The 17540-nt window shown below is 47.9% G+C and overlaps 1 protein-coding gene across 2 annotated transcripts in view; it reads right to left on the bottom strand.

The window, feature by feature from the left end:
- The window catches only part of PALM2AKAP2 (PALM2 and AKAP2 fusion), a 980740-nt gene that overhangs the window by 681276 nt on the left and 281924 nt on the right, over positions 1-17540 (bottom strand). The window lies entirely within an intron of this gene.

Raw genomic sequence — 17540 nt, 5'->3', positions numbered from 1 at the left:
TTATAGTTGCACACGCGTGTGAACCGACACACAATGGTCCATTAGGAATATGTTGAATTGACCTCACATCTAGAATGCTCTCTTCAGGGTCTATAAATTCTAGATTCTGTAGGGAAAAAACATGTCTCCAAAATATCACCAAACAATGGCTCAGACTTCAATATGCTGAGTCTAGAAACAGGCGACGAATATTCATAGCCCTGCATGAAATAATGTAAACACTTCCATTTAGAGGGTCTGAAACATGTCCAAGTTGGCAGCACCCTGTTAAAGCATACCCTAAATTCAATCTTTATACATTACAAACAGAATAGGGAAGATGAACTATCTCTGTGTGTTCCCTTGTCACTCAGCCCATAAACCCTGCCACATTCTGCAGAAGCTGCAGTTTAAGGGCTCGTTGAGGTGAAAGGTCATACTACAGTGCACTTGTTAGCCAACAAAGTTACCACTAATGCATTATTCAGGCAAATACATATTGGGTAAAATGAAGATAAAATATGTGTATGTATCCTCTAGTACATCAAGAGGTAGTTTAAGAGGTAGTTCATTTCTACTTCCGTAACATTGCACTGTAAACCACCTCCCACACCCTTTGCCCACATAGCTCCTGTGGGGGAGTTGTCGCCCCCACCACAGACTTCCGGTTGTGGTGTACAAAGGAACCATATGAGGAACCATGGCACCTAAGGGTGCAGCCCCACCAAGTACCATGCATCAGAGTCAGACTTACGCATTTTAGTGCCGTGTCCACCTCCGTACACTAAAACGCGTTAATCACGCATTATAGGTCCTCGACCCCATGCGAGGTGCTAACGAGGTAGCATAACAAAAGCAGCCAACGTGCTTTAACCCGCGGCTAAACTTCGTTCTGACTTCTGTTTCTGAGGTTTCCAAGTTCCTCTGCTCTGCCATGTCTTTTTCAAATTCATGCCCAGTTATGGGAGCAGGTTGCTGCCCAGCTGGTCCTGTTTTTATGTCCAAGCCTCTGGCTCTATATTTAATCTCACATCTGTTGCTGGAGCTGGTACCATCACTGCATGCAGGGCACAATTCCTAAAAGAAAGTTAGGGAACTAACCTAGTCAGGCAGTTTGTAAGTGATATCACAGTGCATGATATCATGGCATGTGACATCACACATGGCATCACAGGACTTGACATCACAGGAAGTGGCATCACAAGCTATGACTTTATAGGAAGTGACATCACAAAAAATGACATCAGATCTTATGACCTCACATACATGGTTAGCAGGTTTATCATGAGTACATTTGAGCGCATTACAAGTATACATGCAAACCCTCCTGATTTAGGCTGCAGATTTACACATCTATAAACTACACTTAAAACAATGCTGCCTTTTGTCAGTGTAAAGCTTTACGCAAGTATTGAACAAACTAACTCCAATGCCAGCCTACTCAACCAGGCATAATATTCCATATGTAGCACATTTCCATCTAGATGTCATTGCTTTTGCTGCCTGTGCTCTCCCGAGGTGAGACCACTATCCTATGCAAAGTATTCTTACTCAGCATTAGCCACCTGCACTCATTTTAGGAGACTGAAGCTCATTTTTCACCAACGGACCATGACCCAAAGCAAGAAAGAAAGACATAAGAGGGAGAAAGAGAAAGGAAAACAATAATGAAGGCAGAAAAGGGGATAAAAAGAACTTGCAAGAATAGCAGGGTAGTGAAAGAAAAAATTTACTGCAACGTTGGAATTCAGCAACAAGACCCTAAGAAAAGGTTTGGGGCTCTGCATTTATATTTTTATGAATTACACACTGCCCCCAAAATGTCAGCTCCAGATTTAGTAGCAGACATCTCTCATGTTCTTATTGTTGGCATAACAATATCTAAACCACCCTCACAATCAACAGCGCATCCTAACAGCTCATCCTGGAATCCGTACCACCAGAATACACACACCAAGAATGGGCCATACATTTAAATGTAAGAGGTATTTGCTCCCCATCAAAATAAGCTTAAGCTGTGCAGTATCTAAGGATGAGACGGAAATGGTGACAAAGGTAACTCACAAGAAAAAGGCACATGCAAGTCCAGTCCCAACTAGCACTTTCAAGAAAATATTGTCCTTCAGAAGGAAATATTACCAGTTTGCATGGAAAAACTACCCAAGTAGGGAGATGTAGGAACAGCATGAGACACCACAAACCAAACTATGACCAGTAATCAGAATCTACACTAGACTATGCTCCCTAAGAACTTTGCATATCCTAGACATGTCACACTGCCAAAAAGGTGCACTGGTGACGGTCACTTGACCTACTTGTTTACAGTAACACTGACCTGTGGGCTTATCTATTTACTGTGTAACCTCACCCTGAAGGAGCCAGCACTAGGTAAACACACTTGGTCTGTTGTTTCATACAAAGCATAACTCTGAATTACATAAGTCTCCCAGATCTAAGAGCATAATAACAACAAAACTACCCTGTGTTATAGTACAGAAAATGTCAAACTTTGCAACATTGCTGCAGTAGGTAGGTCTGAGACGGGCAAAAATCAAGACCACCCATGCCTCGGCAGCATAACAAATTGGCAAAATGTAACATAGCTATATCTAGGGCTCTCAAATTTCCAGAGCTACAAAAAAGCAACTTGTCTTCCTTTCAAGGGAAACAGCGCTTCAACATTTAGTGATTGGAACTGGCAAATAAAGCACATACTTTCAAATGGTTGGAAATCATTTTTTTGTTGTGATTTAGATACTCAGAGCACAAAACTGAAATATCTGGGTAATGAGGGGGCAAGCAAGATTATGCAAGGCAATTTTTAATCGAAGTGAAAAGTGCACAGTTGCAGCATCTGCCTGCAACACACGGTTCAACCTCAAGTGCCAAGAATTAAAGCTAAAGCATTAACCTTTGATGTAAAACAAGACAAATAGGAGAAATAAAGGGATGTCCCTCTGATGGATGAAATGAGCAATGTGAAAGCAGAAAACCTGGGATCTATCCCAGCTTCCCCAAATTCTGTGACCGTAGGCAAATCTCTTGCTTGTGTTTGATTTGATGGGCTGTAATGTTGCACCGTGTATAATAAGAATCTAAGATGCAGGGTAAGGAGGAACCAAATAGATTTACAGCCGGGAACAGACCTTTGATGAAAGATTGACAACAAGGTCTACCTGCCTCCTTATCCTTATGGAGCTCAAATAGGACGCTACTAAAGAAATGAGAATGTAGTCACCAAATGGGTTGGTATGTATGTCATGTATGAGTATGGTGAATGGAAGTTTCACAATTGACTGCACACAAATAGGATACTAAATGAATCCTAGTGAGGTCCTGATGAAAGCTGGTGAGGCATTGGTATGATGGCTGAAACATGTTGACCCAGGGATGTAGAGAATACTAATGTCCTTAATGCATCTCTCCTGTTTTTTACTCTGTTAGGGTTCCCTTTGAAAATAAAATGAACTTTTAGGGCACCCACTACTATTTTAAACCTAGGATCCCACCCAATAACCAAAGGGTTTCTTTGCTACCAAGGTTGAGTCCACCCAGATATACTAGGTATACAGACGAGGACTCTCTGATAAAACATTCCACTTGGAATTCTAGTGGGTGAGAGTCTTTTTAATACCATAGGGTGAATCCCATGGGCTGTTATAGAGAGATAGGCTAAGCACAGAAGGCGGTTCCCTCCTGTTGTTTTGAATGGTTAGATGTTTGGGAAGGTGAGCGAACCCAGTATCACTTCTCACTCCCTCCTTTTTGGAATATAGTAACAAGAATCTAGGCCACATATAGGAGGCATTTGACACTTGACTTTCATGTGGCTACTGCCAGCCACACTCTAACCTCATGCACCAGGAATGAAATACATAATATTGACCTTTTATGTGAAATATGGAAAATAAAGAGATGCCCATTTAATGGCTGAATTGCACAAAGTGAAAGCAGAAACCCTGTGTGCTGCCCTTAAAGTCGGTATGCCAGGTGGGGGCTGATGGTAATCATAGAGGACTGTTGCCTTGTTGCATAACTTTATGAGAAGAGGGCCATTGCTACGTGCAAAGCTGTGACCTGAAGGGGGTGTTTACCTGTGTGCGCTGTCACATACCCTGTAAGCCAGGAGGAGGGTCGTGGTGAAGTTAGAGGGCTGTCACCCTAAAGTAGTGTGCACCTGTGAAGGAGAAGCAAGCCATTACCCACGGACGAAGAGGAACAATTCAACTATCCAACAATTCAAGAGGACCCAAGACCTTCTTACCTTCTTACCACGTAGGCGGAGAAGTGCGTGGATGCCTGCCGCCTCTACCGTAGCATCAAGTCTTCTGCTCACTGCCGGGCTGCAGATGCGTGCCAGGGGACTCCAAACCTCCTCTCCAGCGAGAGTGGCTAAGATTGAATACTGGGCTGCCAATACTGGGCTTGCTCTGACTGACACACTACAGCGTGGAGGCACTTTGACTTTCTCAAAGCCATCAGGGAACTTCTAAGATTTGAACTCACTAGTGGGGCCTAGCTGGAACGGTGCCGCACATAGATAGGGAATAACCTTGATCCTTTTACAGGGAAGCGGACTCGAGAGCTGATCCAAGGAAAGCTAGTGTTCCTGCCGGAAGAAGACTGTGTATATTATTTGCAAACATAATACATGGGTGGATGTACAGAACCGCCAAAGCTCCATCCATGTAATGCCTACCTGATACACAGTAACGCAACACTACACTGCCTTGCATTAGATTTTTTTCTTTTTTTTTTACAAAGTGACTGTGTATATTACTTGTACACAAAATACATGGGTGGATGTATGGGAACACCAATACATCACTCATGTAATGCCTACCTGACACACAGTAAGGCAAGGTAGCGCAATGCGCTCCCTTACGTTCGTTTTTTTTTTTTTTTGCAAACCACACAAAAACTATCCTATGTGTCCTGAGGAATGCAGCCTACATGCAAAGAGAAATTAGCAAGGAGAAATACAGTTAGCTGTCCTTGTTACACCAGTCTCAGGTAGACTCACCAGTTTGGTGCAATCCTGTTTACAAATCTTTGTAAATATGGGTTTACGCCAAAGTATGTGGGTGGATGCACAGGAACGCTCAAGCATCACCCATGTAATGCCTACCTGACGTAAGGTAACACAAGGCAAGGCAATGCACTAACTTTAGTTTTCCTTTTTTTTTTTTTACAACGCACCACAAACTGGATTTGGGTGGCACTGTAAATCCCAAAATAGATTTTGCGTTAAGGTTGTGCCAAAAAAAAAGTGAAGTAACCCTGACGCAAAACCTGTGCCTCAACTTAAACATTATTTTTTTGAAAACTCTGTCACAAAGAAATTGACAACAATGAGAAAACTGACAGTAAATCTGTTCTGCTTAATTGGTTGCAAAGCCTGACATGTAAAATAACTTATGGGGTTAAGCCACCTGCTGCAGAGATCTGTGTGTTCCCCGTAAATCTGAGTGAATAATAATAATAAGATAACTCTGAAGATTAAAGCACTTGCTGAACTGATTTGTCTTTTGTCTAGCTCCAGTTTTGACTAAAATTAGCATAGAAGGTTAATGTGTCTCCTGCAAAGCACATCATGTAACATGCAGAAGACAGATTTTATTTTATGTAGATAGGTAAGTGGGATATTGCTTTGAACACAGAGATCTTCATATTACTTGCAGTTGCATTGTAATCCTTCTAATATAGCACAGTGATCTATGAAGGGTGATATGTGACTTTTACACCTTGTAGTCCCCAATGTGTTATGTAACATATACTGTACATTGATTAATAAACGTATACGATTTATTGAATATGTAATGTGTCTGTGTAATGTAAAGCACCCTGACTCCCTGCATTGGGATGAGTTGTGCTATAAAAGAAAAGCTAGCGGTATTTAAATTGTTATTTCAACGCCTCATTAGGGGTAGTAAGCACTATATATATGCAATTTGTTTCGTGTAAATACAGGGGAAGACCAACACATCTTACATTCTTACAGTGGATGAATATCTTTTATACAGGGACGAAACTAAGTCAAAGGCATGCCTCTCTTAAGTACGTGTGTATTTCTAACAAGGTGTGAGCCTTTATTTCCCCTCCACTGCATTTGTATCTAGGTGTGAGGCTCTAGGTGATTCCTAGTCAGGGGACTCAAACAAAAGGAGAACTGAGGACCCCTAAAATTCGGCCTTTGTTTTTGAGCCCAGCAGGAGTCTTAAATAAGAAAGCCCCCTTCCTGCCTGTAATGTATTGAAATGTAATGTAAGTAGGCTTTTATAGAGCGCGGCTATCACTCCAAGGAGCATCTTGGCGCTGAAAGACCAGAAAAGATGAAAGGTCTGGTCAGGCTGCTTTCATTAGTAAGGCCAGGGTACTCATATTAAAGCTCTACAGCACGTATCAGGAAGTCCAAATATCCAAGTCTTCAGTGATTTCCTGAACTCTGATTCCAAGACCATAGCACGGAGATGTGGGGGGAGTTTATTCCATGCCTTGGATCCTAGTACTGCCAGGGATTTCCCTCCCTTCAATCAATCAATCAATCAATCATCGCATTTATATAGCGCGCTACTCACCCAGAGGGTCTCAAGGCGCTGGGGGGGTCCGCTACTGCTCGAACAGCCAGGTCTTGAGTAGCTTCCTGAAGGTGAGGTGGTCCTGGGTCAGGCGGAGGTGGGTGGGGAGGGAGTTCCATGTCTTGGCGGCGAGGTAGGAGAAGGACCGTCCCCCTGTGGTGGCTCTTCGGATGCGGGGGACGGCGGCGAGGGCGTGGCTGGTCGATCGAAGCTGGCGTTTGGGAGCGTAGAAGTTGAGGCGGCTGTTGAGGTATCCTGGGCCTTGGGTGTGTAGGGCTTTGTGTGCGTGGGTGAGGAGACGGAAGGTGATTCTCTTGTTGACCGGGAGCCAGTGCAGGTCTCTCAGGTGTCCGGAGATGTGGCTGCGACGGGGGATGTCCAGGATGAGTCGCGCTGAGGCGTTCTGGATCCGCTGGAGTCTCTTTTGGAGTTTGGCAGTGGTTCCGCCGTAGAGGGAGTTGCCGTAGTCCAGACGGCTGGTGACGAGGGCCTGGGTGACCGTCTTCCTGGTCTCGGTGGGGATCCACCGGAAGATCTTACGTAGCATGCGCAGTATGTTGAAGCATGACGAGGAGACGGCATTGACTTGTCTGGTCATGGAGAGGGAGGAGTCCAGGATGAAGCCCAGGTTGCATGCGTGGTCTGTTGGTTTGGGTGCGCTGCCTAGGGCGGGGGGCCACCAGGAGTCGTCCCACGCGGCGGGTGAGGATCCCAGGATGAGGACTTCCGTCTTGTCTGAGTTCAGTTTCAGGTGGCTGTTCTTCATCCATTCGGCTACCTCTTTCATCCCTTCGTGGAGGTTGGCTCTGGCGGTGGCGGGGTCGTTGGTGAGGGAGAGGATCAGCTGGGTGTCGTCGGTGTAGGAGATGATGTTGAGGTTGTGCTGGCGTGCGATGTCTGCGAGGGGGCTCATGTAGACGTTGAAGAGGGTTGGACTGAGCGAGGAGCCTTGAGGGACGCCGCAGATGACTTCGGTGGCTTCAGATCTGAACGGAGGGAGACGGACTCTCTGTGTCCTTCCGGCGAGGAAGGAGATGATCCATTCCAGTGCCTTCTCCTGGACTCCGACGTTGCTGAGGCGCTGCACTAGGGTGCGGTGGCAGACAGTGTCAAAGGCCGCGGAGAGGTCGAGGAGGATGAGGGCCGCTGTTTCTCCGTTGTCGAGTAGCGCTCGGATGTCATCGGTGGCTGCGATCAGGGCGGCCTGCAGGTTACAGCAAATAACGTGCAGGCACTGCTGAATGCGTCCCGGTGTGTTAAAAGTACACTGGGACGAGTTAAGTATATTTTGCAGTGTGGTCCAACTTCTTGGTAGGGTGGACTGCATCCATGAAAATAGTGGGTGGATGCCGTCCACTCGTATATACCCCGGCTTGTGGCCTGGCTGCATGTATTTCGCCGTGCCTGTGCCTTTAGATTCTGCATACATACTTTATTTGTGTCTCTCTGCCTCCTACTATAATTTTTACGGCAAATCGGAACATTTGTTGTGGGGAATACATTGAGGGCGGGGACAGGAAAGTTGGGGTTACGCAAGGTAAAACTTTACACGGTCTCCCAACTTGGTCGTATTATTCTATTTAATCTGTCTTACTTGTATGATATTTTAATTTTATTTTATCAAGGCCTGTTTTTAAATGTATCTTGCGTTTATCAGCTACACATATTTTCGATAAAAGATTTCATTTCAGAGAGTAAATTGGCAAAATACCAAGGGCCACATCACAGACACGTTCCCTTGGTGCAAAAAGAAAGAAGGGACACCTGTTTTTCACAATTGCTAATGTATATGTGTGTGATGGCGACGGAGATAAAACCTGACCCTGCAACCAGCTCACCGGGACCCCTCAGGAGAAGTTTTTTTGCCCATACCTGGTCCTTGGATTATCAGCAGTCTCTCTGCCAGCGCTGCTTGTGGATTTTGACAGCGCATCGTTGGACCCGCTCCGCGGGTCCCGCAGCGCTCCGTGACTGGATCAGCCTTTGTTTCCTGTGAGCTCTGCCCGTGAGGAGTGCGGGGTAGGCGGAAGGCCAGGCGGGGCTGCGAGCACAGGCAGGGACTCCAGTGTCCAGGAGTCCCTGCGCGCCCAATCCGTTACACCTGGGCTGCTCTCCCCGCTGGCCACGCCCCCCGCCGACGGAGATAAAACCTGACCCTGCAACCAGCTCACCGGGACCCCTCAGGAGAAGTTTTTTTGCCCATACCTGGTCCTTGGATTATCAGCAGTCTCTCTGCCAGCGCTGCTTGTGGATTTTGACAGTGCCTCGCCGGACCCGCTCCGCGGGTCCCGCAGCGCTCCGTGACTGGATCAGCCATTGTTTCCTGTGAGCTCTGCCCGTGAGGAGTGCGGGGTAGGCGGAAGGCCAGGCGGGGCTGCGAGCACAGGCAGGGACTCCAGTGTCCAGGAGTCCCTGCGCGCCCAATCCGTTACACCTGGGCTGCTCTCCCCGCTGGCCACGCCCCCCGCCGACGGAGATAAAACCTGACCCTGCAACCAGCTCACCGGGACCCCTCAGGAGAAGTTTTTTTGCCCATACCTGGTCCTTGGATTATCAGCAGTCTCTCTGCCAGCGCTGCTTGTGGATTTTGACAGCGCCTCGCCGGACCCGCTCCGCGGGTCCCGCAGCGCTCCGTGACTGGATCAGCCTTTGTTTCCTGTGAGCTCTGCCCGTGAGGAGTGCGGGTAGGCAGAAGGCCAGGCGGGGCTGCGAGCACAGGCAGGGACTCCAGTGTCCAGGAGTCCCTGCGCGCCCAATCCGTTACACCTGGGCTGCTCTCCCCGCTGGCCATGCCCCCCGCCGACGGAAATAAAACCTGACCCTGCAACCAGCTCACCGGGACCCCTCAGGAGAAGTTTTTTTGCCCATACCTGGTCCTTGGATTATCAGCAGTCTCTCTGCCAGCGCTGCTTGTGGATTTTGACAGCGCCTCGCCGGACCCGCTCCGCGGGTCCCGCAGCGCTCCGTGACTGGACCAGCCTTTGTTTCCTGTGAGCTCTGCCCGTGAGGAGTGCGGGGTAGGCGGAAGGCCAGGCGGGGCTGCGAGCACAGGCAGGGACTCCAGTGTCCAGGAGTCCCTGCGCGCCCAATCCGTTACACCTGGGCTGCTCTCCCCGCTGGCCACGCCCCCCGCCGACGGAGATAAAACCTGACCCTGCAACCAGCTCACCGGGACCCCTCAGGAGAAGTTTTTTTGCCCATACCTGGTCCTTGGATTATCAGCAGTCTCTCTGCCAGCGCTGCTTGTGGATTTTGACAGCGCCTCGCCGGACCCGCTCCGCGGGTCCCGCAGTGCTCCGTGACTGGATCAGCCTTTGTTTCCTGTGAGCTCTGCCCGTGAGGAGTGCGGGGTAGGCGGAAGGCCAGGCGGGGCTGCGAGCACAGGCAGGGACTCCAGTGTCCAGGAGTCCCTGTGCGCCCAATCCGTTACAGCTGGGCTGCTCTCCCCGCTGGCCACGCCCCCCGCCGACGGAGATAAAACCTGACCCTGCAACCAGCTCACCGGGACCCCTCAGGAGAAGTTTTTTTGCCCATACCTGGTCCTTGGATTATCAGCAGTCTCTCTGCCAGCGCTGCTTGTGGATTTTGACAGCGCCTCGCCGGACCCGCTCCGCGGGTCCCGCAGCGCTCCGTGACTGGATCAGCCATTGTTTCCTGTGAGCTCTGCCCGTGAGGAGTGCGGGGTAGGCGGAAGGCCAGGCGGGGCTGCGAGCACAGGCAGGGACTCCAGTGTCCAGGAGTCCCTGCGCGCCCAATCCGTTACACCTGGGCTGCTCTCCCCGCTGGCCACGCCCACCCGCCTATCAACCTATGAGCCTGCAGTAAACCAGTACAAAGATATCCAGTTCCACCGCTTCACGGGAGCGAGCGGGAGCGCGCCGGGAGAAGCCCGGGACAAGGGCGGGACCGTCTGTGGCCGTCCGGGGCCGCAGGAGGCCGGGCTGGGCCTACCCTCTTTGGTCGTGTATTCGACCCCTGGTCCTTTTTACTGTTACAGTCCCCTGCTGAACATAACCCATCACTTATCATTATGCCGTCCCCGGCAAAGGAGAGTACCCCATTGAAGCCGGGAGGAGTTAAAAGCAGGACTCTAGAGAATTATTTTTCCCGGGCGGGAGGGGAGGGGGACAAAGAGTGCAACCTGTCCCGGTTAAGGGCAGAACGGAGACGCTCAATAGATAACTTGAAAAATACCCCCCTTGGAGACCAATCTACCATGCCCAGGGAGGAGTTGTCCCTAATAGATGATGTCCCACTCCTGCTGAGGGATTGTACGAATACTACACCAGCTGCAGCCATGAGTATAGCTCCAGCTACCAGCCCAAGCCCCACTAGGGTGACCATTGATTTAGTCTCCCAACCCCCCCCAGCCCCTAAGGCTAGGAAAGCTCAACCCAAGCCAGCCACCGCGCAAGGAGTACTTGGGCCCCCTCCTAATAAACGTAGGAGGAAATCGAAGGGTGCACAGGGAAGGAGCAAACCCAAAATCTCTCATTTGGATTTTGGGAAGTCTTCAAAACCCCCCGTACTAGCAGCGAAATTACCGGCTGAATCACACCCTAAACCTATTGCCCAGGAGGATCTAGCTCCCGTCCCGATAAAAGATACAGGAATTAATATCACTAATGTTCCCCTCTCTGTTGTCCCGCTTGGAAACCTGGAATTCTTGCTAAGGTCTCTATTACTACCGATTAGCGAGAGTATAAAAAAGATTGAGATCAGACTAACCATTTTGGAGACCACACTAGGTAGTCTGAAAATTCCGGCTGGTCATCAGGGAAGGCATCTAGAATCTACTCCCATCACATTAGCCCCTCAACAGCCTGCAAATAGTGCAGCAAACACAGTCCCTCCACAAGTCGCAAATGCGGCGGTTTCGCAACATCTCTTAAGGACCAAGCCTGCACCAACTAAGTCCCTTAACTCTAATACGCCCATTCCTCCTTCAGGCCCTGTTCATCCGGCACAGCCGGTAGATAGTACCACACTGATCCCTCTAATGAAGCTTCCCCCGAGACCACGTAGGCCTAACCTACCCCCTGAGACTAATGATTTCACTGTAGTTATGGCGGGTGTTCCCCCACTCGAAGTAGGTGAAACTGAGGATTTTTGTGCCCTGAAAAGTAGGGTAATTAAGCGGTTAAACATAAATAGACCCCTCCCGATGCACCTTAATAATGAAATCATAATGGTAAGAAGGGTGCCATGGGTGGGGAGAACACATAAATCCATTATAGGGGACTGCATATTGGTGAGTTTTAGGGACACAGAAACGGTGTCCTATATATGCCAAGGGAAAAATAGATCCAGGGAATCCACCATCCAAACCCTTCGTGTGTCTTTCTTTTTTCCCATTACTCCAGTCCCACTGCAGCCGCCACAAATTCATAACAACTGGGAGAGGGTTGGCAGGAGGGGGAGACACCAGGATTTTAACCCTAGGCCATTATTTGGCCGACCAGAACCACCCTTTCATACCTATAACCGGTTTAATTGCTTGAACGATCTAGAGGGGTAGATTGACAAACGGATAATGCCCCCCAGGGTTATATGGAAAAGGGCGTTTTGGCAGAGGTGTTGGTGGAACAAAGCTCTCAGGTTCAGCAAATTCTACGGAGTGGTGTTGGGAAATCCGTGTATGTTGAACCTAAGGCTATAGCCATAGAATGTATAGGAGGGGGGCATGGGCTGGCCACGCAAGGGTCAATACAGGAGATACCATCAAGGCCACAGCGGGGTTCAGAACGGAGGGGGGAGGGAGCGAGACTGATCTCCTGGAACGTAGCAGGCATAGCGGGCAAATTTAACAATAAGGAATGGGTTGATTTCATTAGAAAATTTCATGTTATATGTGTACAGGAGACATGGGCCTTGGTGAACAATTATCACCTACAGGGGTAGAAGTGTTTTTTGTTCCCGCCCGAAAATCAAGATCAGGGAGAGCAATGGGCGGGTTGTCCATTTACGTAGATTTAGACCTCCCTGGCACCTGGTCTTCCCCAGATTGGAATTCACATGGGATCCAGGTAGTTCGGTCCCTCGGAAAGGGGCTAAGATTTTCTGTTTTTAACATCTATAACACTGAGATAGCAAACAACCATAACCCGCTACTAGCTGAGCTAGACCATAGGCTGGGACAAGAAGCAACATTCCAAAATAAGGGGCAGTCTCATGGGCTGCTTTTAATGGGAGACTTTAACTGCCATCTCTGTCCGGCACTGGTCAAGGTAAACTCAGATTGGTCACAATGCCCAATGGAGAAGGGGCCGCATTTTTCTCATACGCCTACTGGGTCGGCTCTCAGTTTGCTTCGGCTTAAGTATGACTTAGAGCACACCATTAATATGATAGACCCTCAGTCGGATGGCACACTTCCACCAACTTTTATGGGCAGGGGTTGCTCATCTATCATAGATTATATTCTGGCTTCGAGATCCCTGATAAATAAAATAATCAGTGTAGGGATAGAATGGAGCAGCTTCAGCGACCACAACCCTCTCGTTTTGGTGCTCTCGTATAGGGCGGGTGCTGGAACCAGAGTCCATTGCACAATTGAGGAGAGGGTCATAGACCAAGGCAGGACACTGAAATGGTCCAAAATAGACGGGGTAAAGTTTTATAAAACTTTGGGTGACAAGGGCCTACTGGCCATTAACGACTGTCTAGACCTAGAAGTCCAGGGATCAAGGTTACTGGAAGCATTTGACCAGATCGCTAACCTGATCGATGGACTACTTAAGATCAGTGCGCCCACACGTAACCTGGTTAATCCCCGGTGGTTTGATAAAGACTGCTCTAAGGCACTGAGGGAGTTGAAATGCTGCCTTAAGCTAAAACCAAGGGACCCTCAAAAAATCAAGGTGTGCAGAGAAAAATATAAAAAAGAGACCAAAAGGAGGAAACTTGCCCTGCAGGCAGAAGCATGGGCAGATTTAAGAGAGGCAGGGGAAAGAAAGGATCTTGCGGGTTTTTGGAGAATCATCAATAAACCGACCTTTCAAGAAAATGATTCCCCGGACATAGGGGCTAACATCCTCCCGGAGCAGTGGGTCACACACTTTAGGGGTTTATATAACCATGAGCCCGGCATCCCTGTAGAGTCACCGGTAACCCCAAGTCAGGTTTCCCCGGTAGTATTCACTCTTAAGGAGATTACTGCAGGGATGGAGGGTCTAACCAAAAATAAAGCCCCGGGTCCGGATGGGATTCCCCCTGACCTGTTCCTTAGCAATATAGAACTATGGGCCCCTCTGATGACCAGGGTCATAAATACTGCTACCTCTTGTGGCCTGCCACCATCTTGGTCAAAAGCGATTATTGTGCCAATTTTTAAAAAGGGCAATAGGGACGACCCCAAGTGCTATCGGCCTATTTCCCTGATTGACGTATCGGCCAAACTTTTGGGTAGGGCAATCCTTAACAGACTGTCCGAGTGGACCGAAGAAAATAACACCTTCTCGGACACTCAATACGGGTTCAGGTCAGGGAGGTCCACTAGTGACCAATGCCTGAACCTTTATATGCTGACTGCCAAATATACTCTGGCCAGTGATGAACCCATTTATATGGGATTCATGGATTTGGCAGCAGCATTTGACCACGTCAATAGAGGAAAGCTGTGGGACATGATGTCAAGCATGGGGATTGAGAGTGGTTTAGTTACCATATTAAGGGAATTGCATAGCGACACCACTGCCAAGGTTCGATTTAATAGGGAGGGAGGTCTGTCTGACTCTTTTCCATGTAAGAGCGGAGTCAGACAAGGTTGCATTCTTGCCCCTTTTCTGTTTTCCCTTTATATTAACAACTTGGAGCAGTTTCTTTTGGGTTTAAAGGTAGATTCCCCTAGGGTCGGGCCGCGGCATATTCCTGTTCTGCTCTATGCAGATGGCGCGGTCTTGTTTGCACGCACACCCCGAAGCTTACAAATAGATGGGTTTGTTAAGTTCATGAGTACCCTGGATCTATCTGTCAACCTGGGTAAATCTTATGTGCTCCTGGCCGGCAAAAAACCTTCCTCTAAATTTACTTATACAATAGGTACTCATATTTTAGAGGAGGTTAAAACGTTCGCTTATCTTGGAGTAACCTTTGACGGCGCTCTGCAGTTTAACTCCTTGGTGGCGGAACGTTGTAGCAAAATGATTGCCTCTAATGGGGCAATAGCTGGATATGGCAGGAGGCTAGGTAGATGGAGCCTGGAACAGGTGATGAACTTGTATTGCTCCGTATCATGCTCCAAAGTAATCTATGGGGCAGAAGTATGGGGCTTTGTGAATACCACTAGAATCCAACAGGAAGAAAACAAATATCTGAAATCTATCCTGAGGGCACCACCCAGTACCGCTGAAATCATAGCTCATAGGGAGCTAGGGAGGCCATACTTGGATGACCTGTTAAAACTTAGGCCAATTGTGGCCTGGCTAAAAATATGGGTTAACCCAGATGCGCATCTAAGCAGAGAAATTTTATTGGACTGCTTAGATAGGACTAATTGTATGCGCATCCCCTGGCTTAAATACGTGAAAAACACCCTTGAGGATTTAGGTTTTGGAAACCTCTTCACGAACCCTACAACAATTTCAGCCCGGCACAAGAAACAAGTAGGGGAAATTTTCCTAGAGCGGAAAATCCAATGCAGAGCTGAGGCTGAAGGAGTTAAAAAGACTGTGAGGGCTCATAATCTGGTGAAGAGTGTGGAGGGTATGGAGCCTTATCTGTACCTCGTGCATAATGCACAGGATAGATTTCTTATGTGCCGTTTTAGACTGAATTTACTTCCTTTTATGTTGGCTTCCCCAGCAGGTTTCACCACGTCAATTGAGCAGAAGGGACCCTGCGGCTGCGACAACAGGTCTCCGCAGGATTCCCTCCATTTTGTTTTGCTTTGTCCCTATTTTTCTATGCCCAGGCGCAGATTTCTTGTAAATATTTTTTAAAAAGCCCAACAGGAACATGCCAGGGATGCATTCGTTTTTTTGCAAAAAGCCTCTGATCCCCTAATCTTGTGTTGTATTATGAATTTTATTAAGGTTGCGGTCCGATTAAGGATGACTAGGGGTTAGGAATGAAAGATTTTGGATTTTCTATTTTAAATTTATGGATCTGTATGTCGGTATTTCTATTTGTACTAACTTTGTATAAGGATCTTGATTAATGTTTAATGACTTTTTATCTATGTATATATATATGTGCTTTTATGGTGTGTTTTTAATCACCGAATAAAGATTCTTAATAATAATAATAATGTGTGTGATGTTTGCACCAGTGATAACTATTGACCAAGTATATGTCACACTAATTCTGCTGAATGTATTTATTGGGAAATGAAGAAAATACATGTTCTAGTGTTTTCAAATGTGAACAGTGTGATTAAGCTTGATGAAAAGTAATTGTATCCACCTAGAACATAAGAGCAGTGGCTTGGGCCTTTCTTACATCAGGGTAATGGAAAGCCTGTGCACTAAGGGGTTACTCCCAGTCAACAGCATCCCGAAGGACAGCCAGAGATGGAATGTATAAGGCCAGTGTGCTGTGGATGCTTCTCTCGTACACTGACACCCCCAGGGCTGAAGGGGCCCATTTCCAATTGATGTTTGGAGCTTCCTCTTAACCCCTTTAAGGCGGCAGAAATTCCGCCGCGGTGGGGAGGCTTTGAAGAGTGGACGGGTCGCATTGGCCAACGGACGTGCGCTGCACTACGGAGGGTGTGCTCGCGACGGCTGTTAGCCGACAGAAGCAGCGAACGGGTTAAGTTATTCTCATGTTCTTTTAAGCAAAACTTTGGATGCAAGAGGCTAATAATACCCAAGGAGGGAACAGTATATTTGCTAGCTGCACAGGGTTCTCCAAAGTCGGTCCTGGCGGGCCGGATCCATCCCAGATTTTTAGCATAACTACATTTATCTACTGAATCACTAGGTAAAGCCCATTATTGGGTGAAAGGGCAGGCAGGAAAAGGGAAAATCATGTAGGGGTTTTCAGTCTTTCCTTTGTCACTATAAACTATGCCTTAGACTGCCCATCTAAGTTTGGATTAGTTTGGGTTAACACTAGTTTTCCTCAAAAGCTTAAGTCAGTAACAATGAAAAGTACAATCCCAAATGATCAAAGTTAGTGTGTTGCAGACATAATAGATAAAGTAATTCATCACTTCAATTCAATAAATCACAACACTGCTTAACCCAACTTTAATCATGAGTCCCTCGTAAGCTGCACCAAACGCCACCTTCTCCTCCTAAACTATATACACTGTATTTCAATCCTCAGTTAGAGTGCTCGATTGCCACAGGCTTTGTCTATTCAGCTCAGCTGCCTGCAGTTACTCTGCTGGAAGCTCACTATGGTTGAAGGGCAATTGAGGGAATCGACTTGTAACAGAAATAGTCCCACGGTATGAGTCCTGCCCATGCGAGGATAGGAATAAGACATTACACAGATTTGGGTAATCAGGGGATCAATATCAAAACAGCTGCAGAAGGGCCCAGGAAGACCATAGCAGGCTACTTGATGGGCCACTAATTCTAGGCTTGGCTTGGCCTAGATTGTGTGCCCCGCTCTTTATAGCTGCTGAGCAAATAACTGCTCAACTGCGCCCCTCCATGGTTGTCATTTGGAGGTAGTCAGGGGTCACAGGTGTGACCTCTAGCTTACTCCCTGCTATTTCTGCACTTCCTTTGTGACGCCTGGCCTCAGAGGAGGCAAAAGTGTTGTCACAGCTGCGACCACTGACTACCTCCAAATGAGGTCCATTCGCCCCCCATGCCACACACCCGCTGATCACAGCCCCCCGCTGGCTGCCTGAAGCCTCCAACCCACCACCACCCAGTTACTGCATGTTCCCCGGCAGCGTCTGATGTCTGCAGACAATGGGCGAGCAGGCAGTCAACTGGTTATACGAGGAGCATTGGTTTGGGTGCTTCTTGGTGCGATCTGAGTTTCCAAAGTTGGCCTCCGTGCCGAGTGACTTGAAGATTAGTATCC

This window comes from Lissotriton helveticus, chromosome 2_1 (assembly GCF_964261635.1).
Source record: "Lissotriton helveticus chromosome 2_1, aLisHel1.1, whole genome shotgun sequence".
Lineage (NCBI taxonomy): Eukaryota > Metazoa > Chordata > Amphibia > Caudata > Salamandridae > Lissotriton > Lissotriton helveticus.
This window is presented reverse-complemented; position numbering and strand designations above follow the sequence as displayed.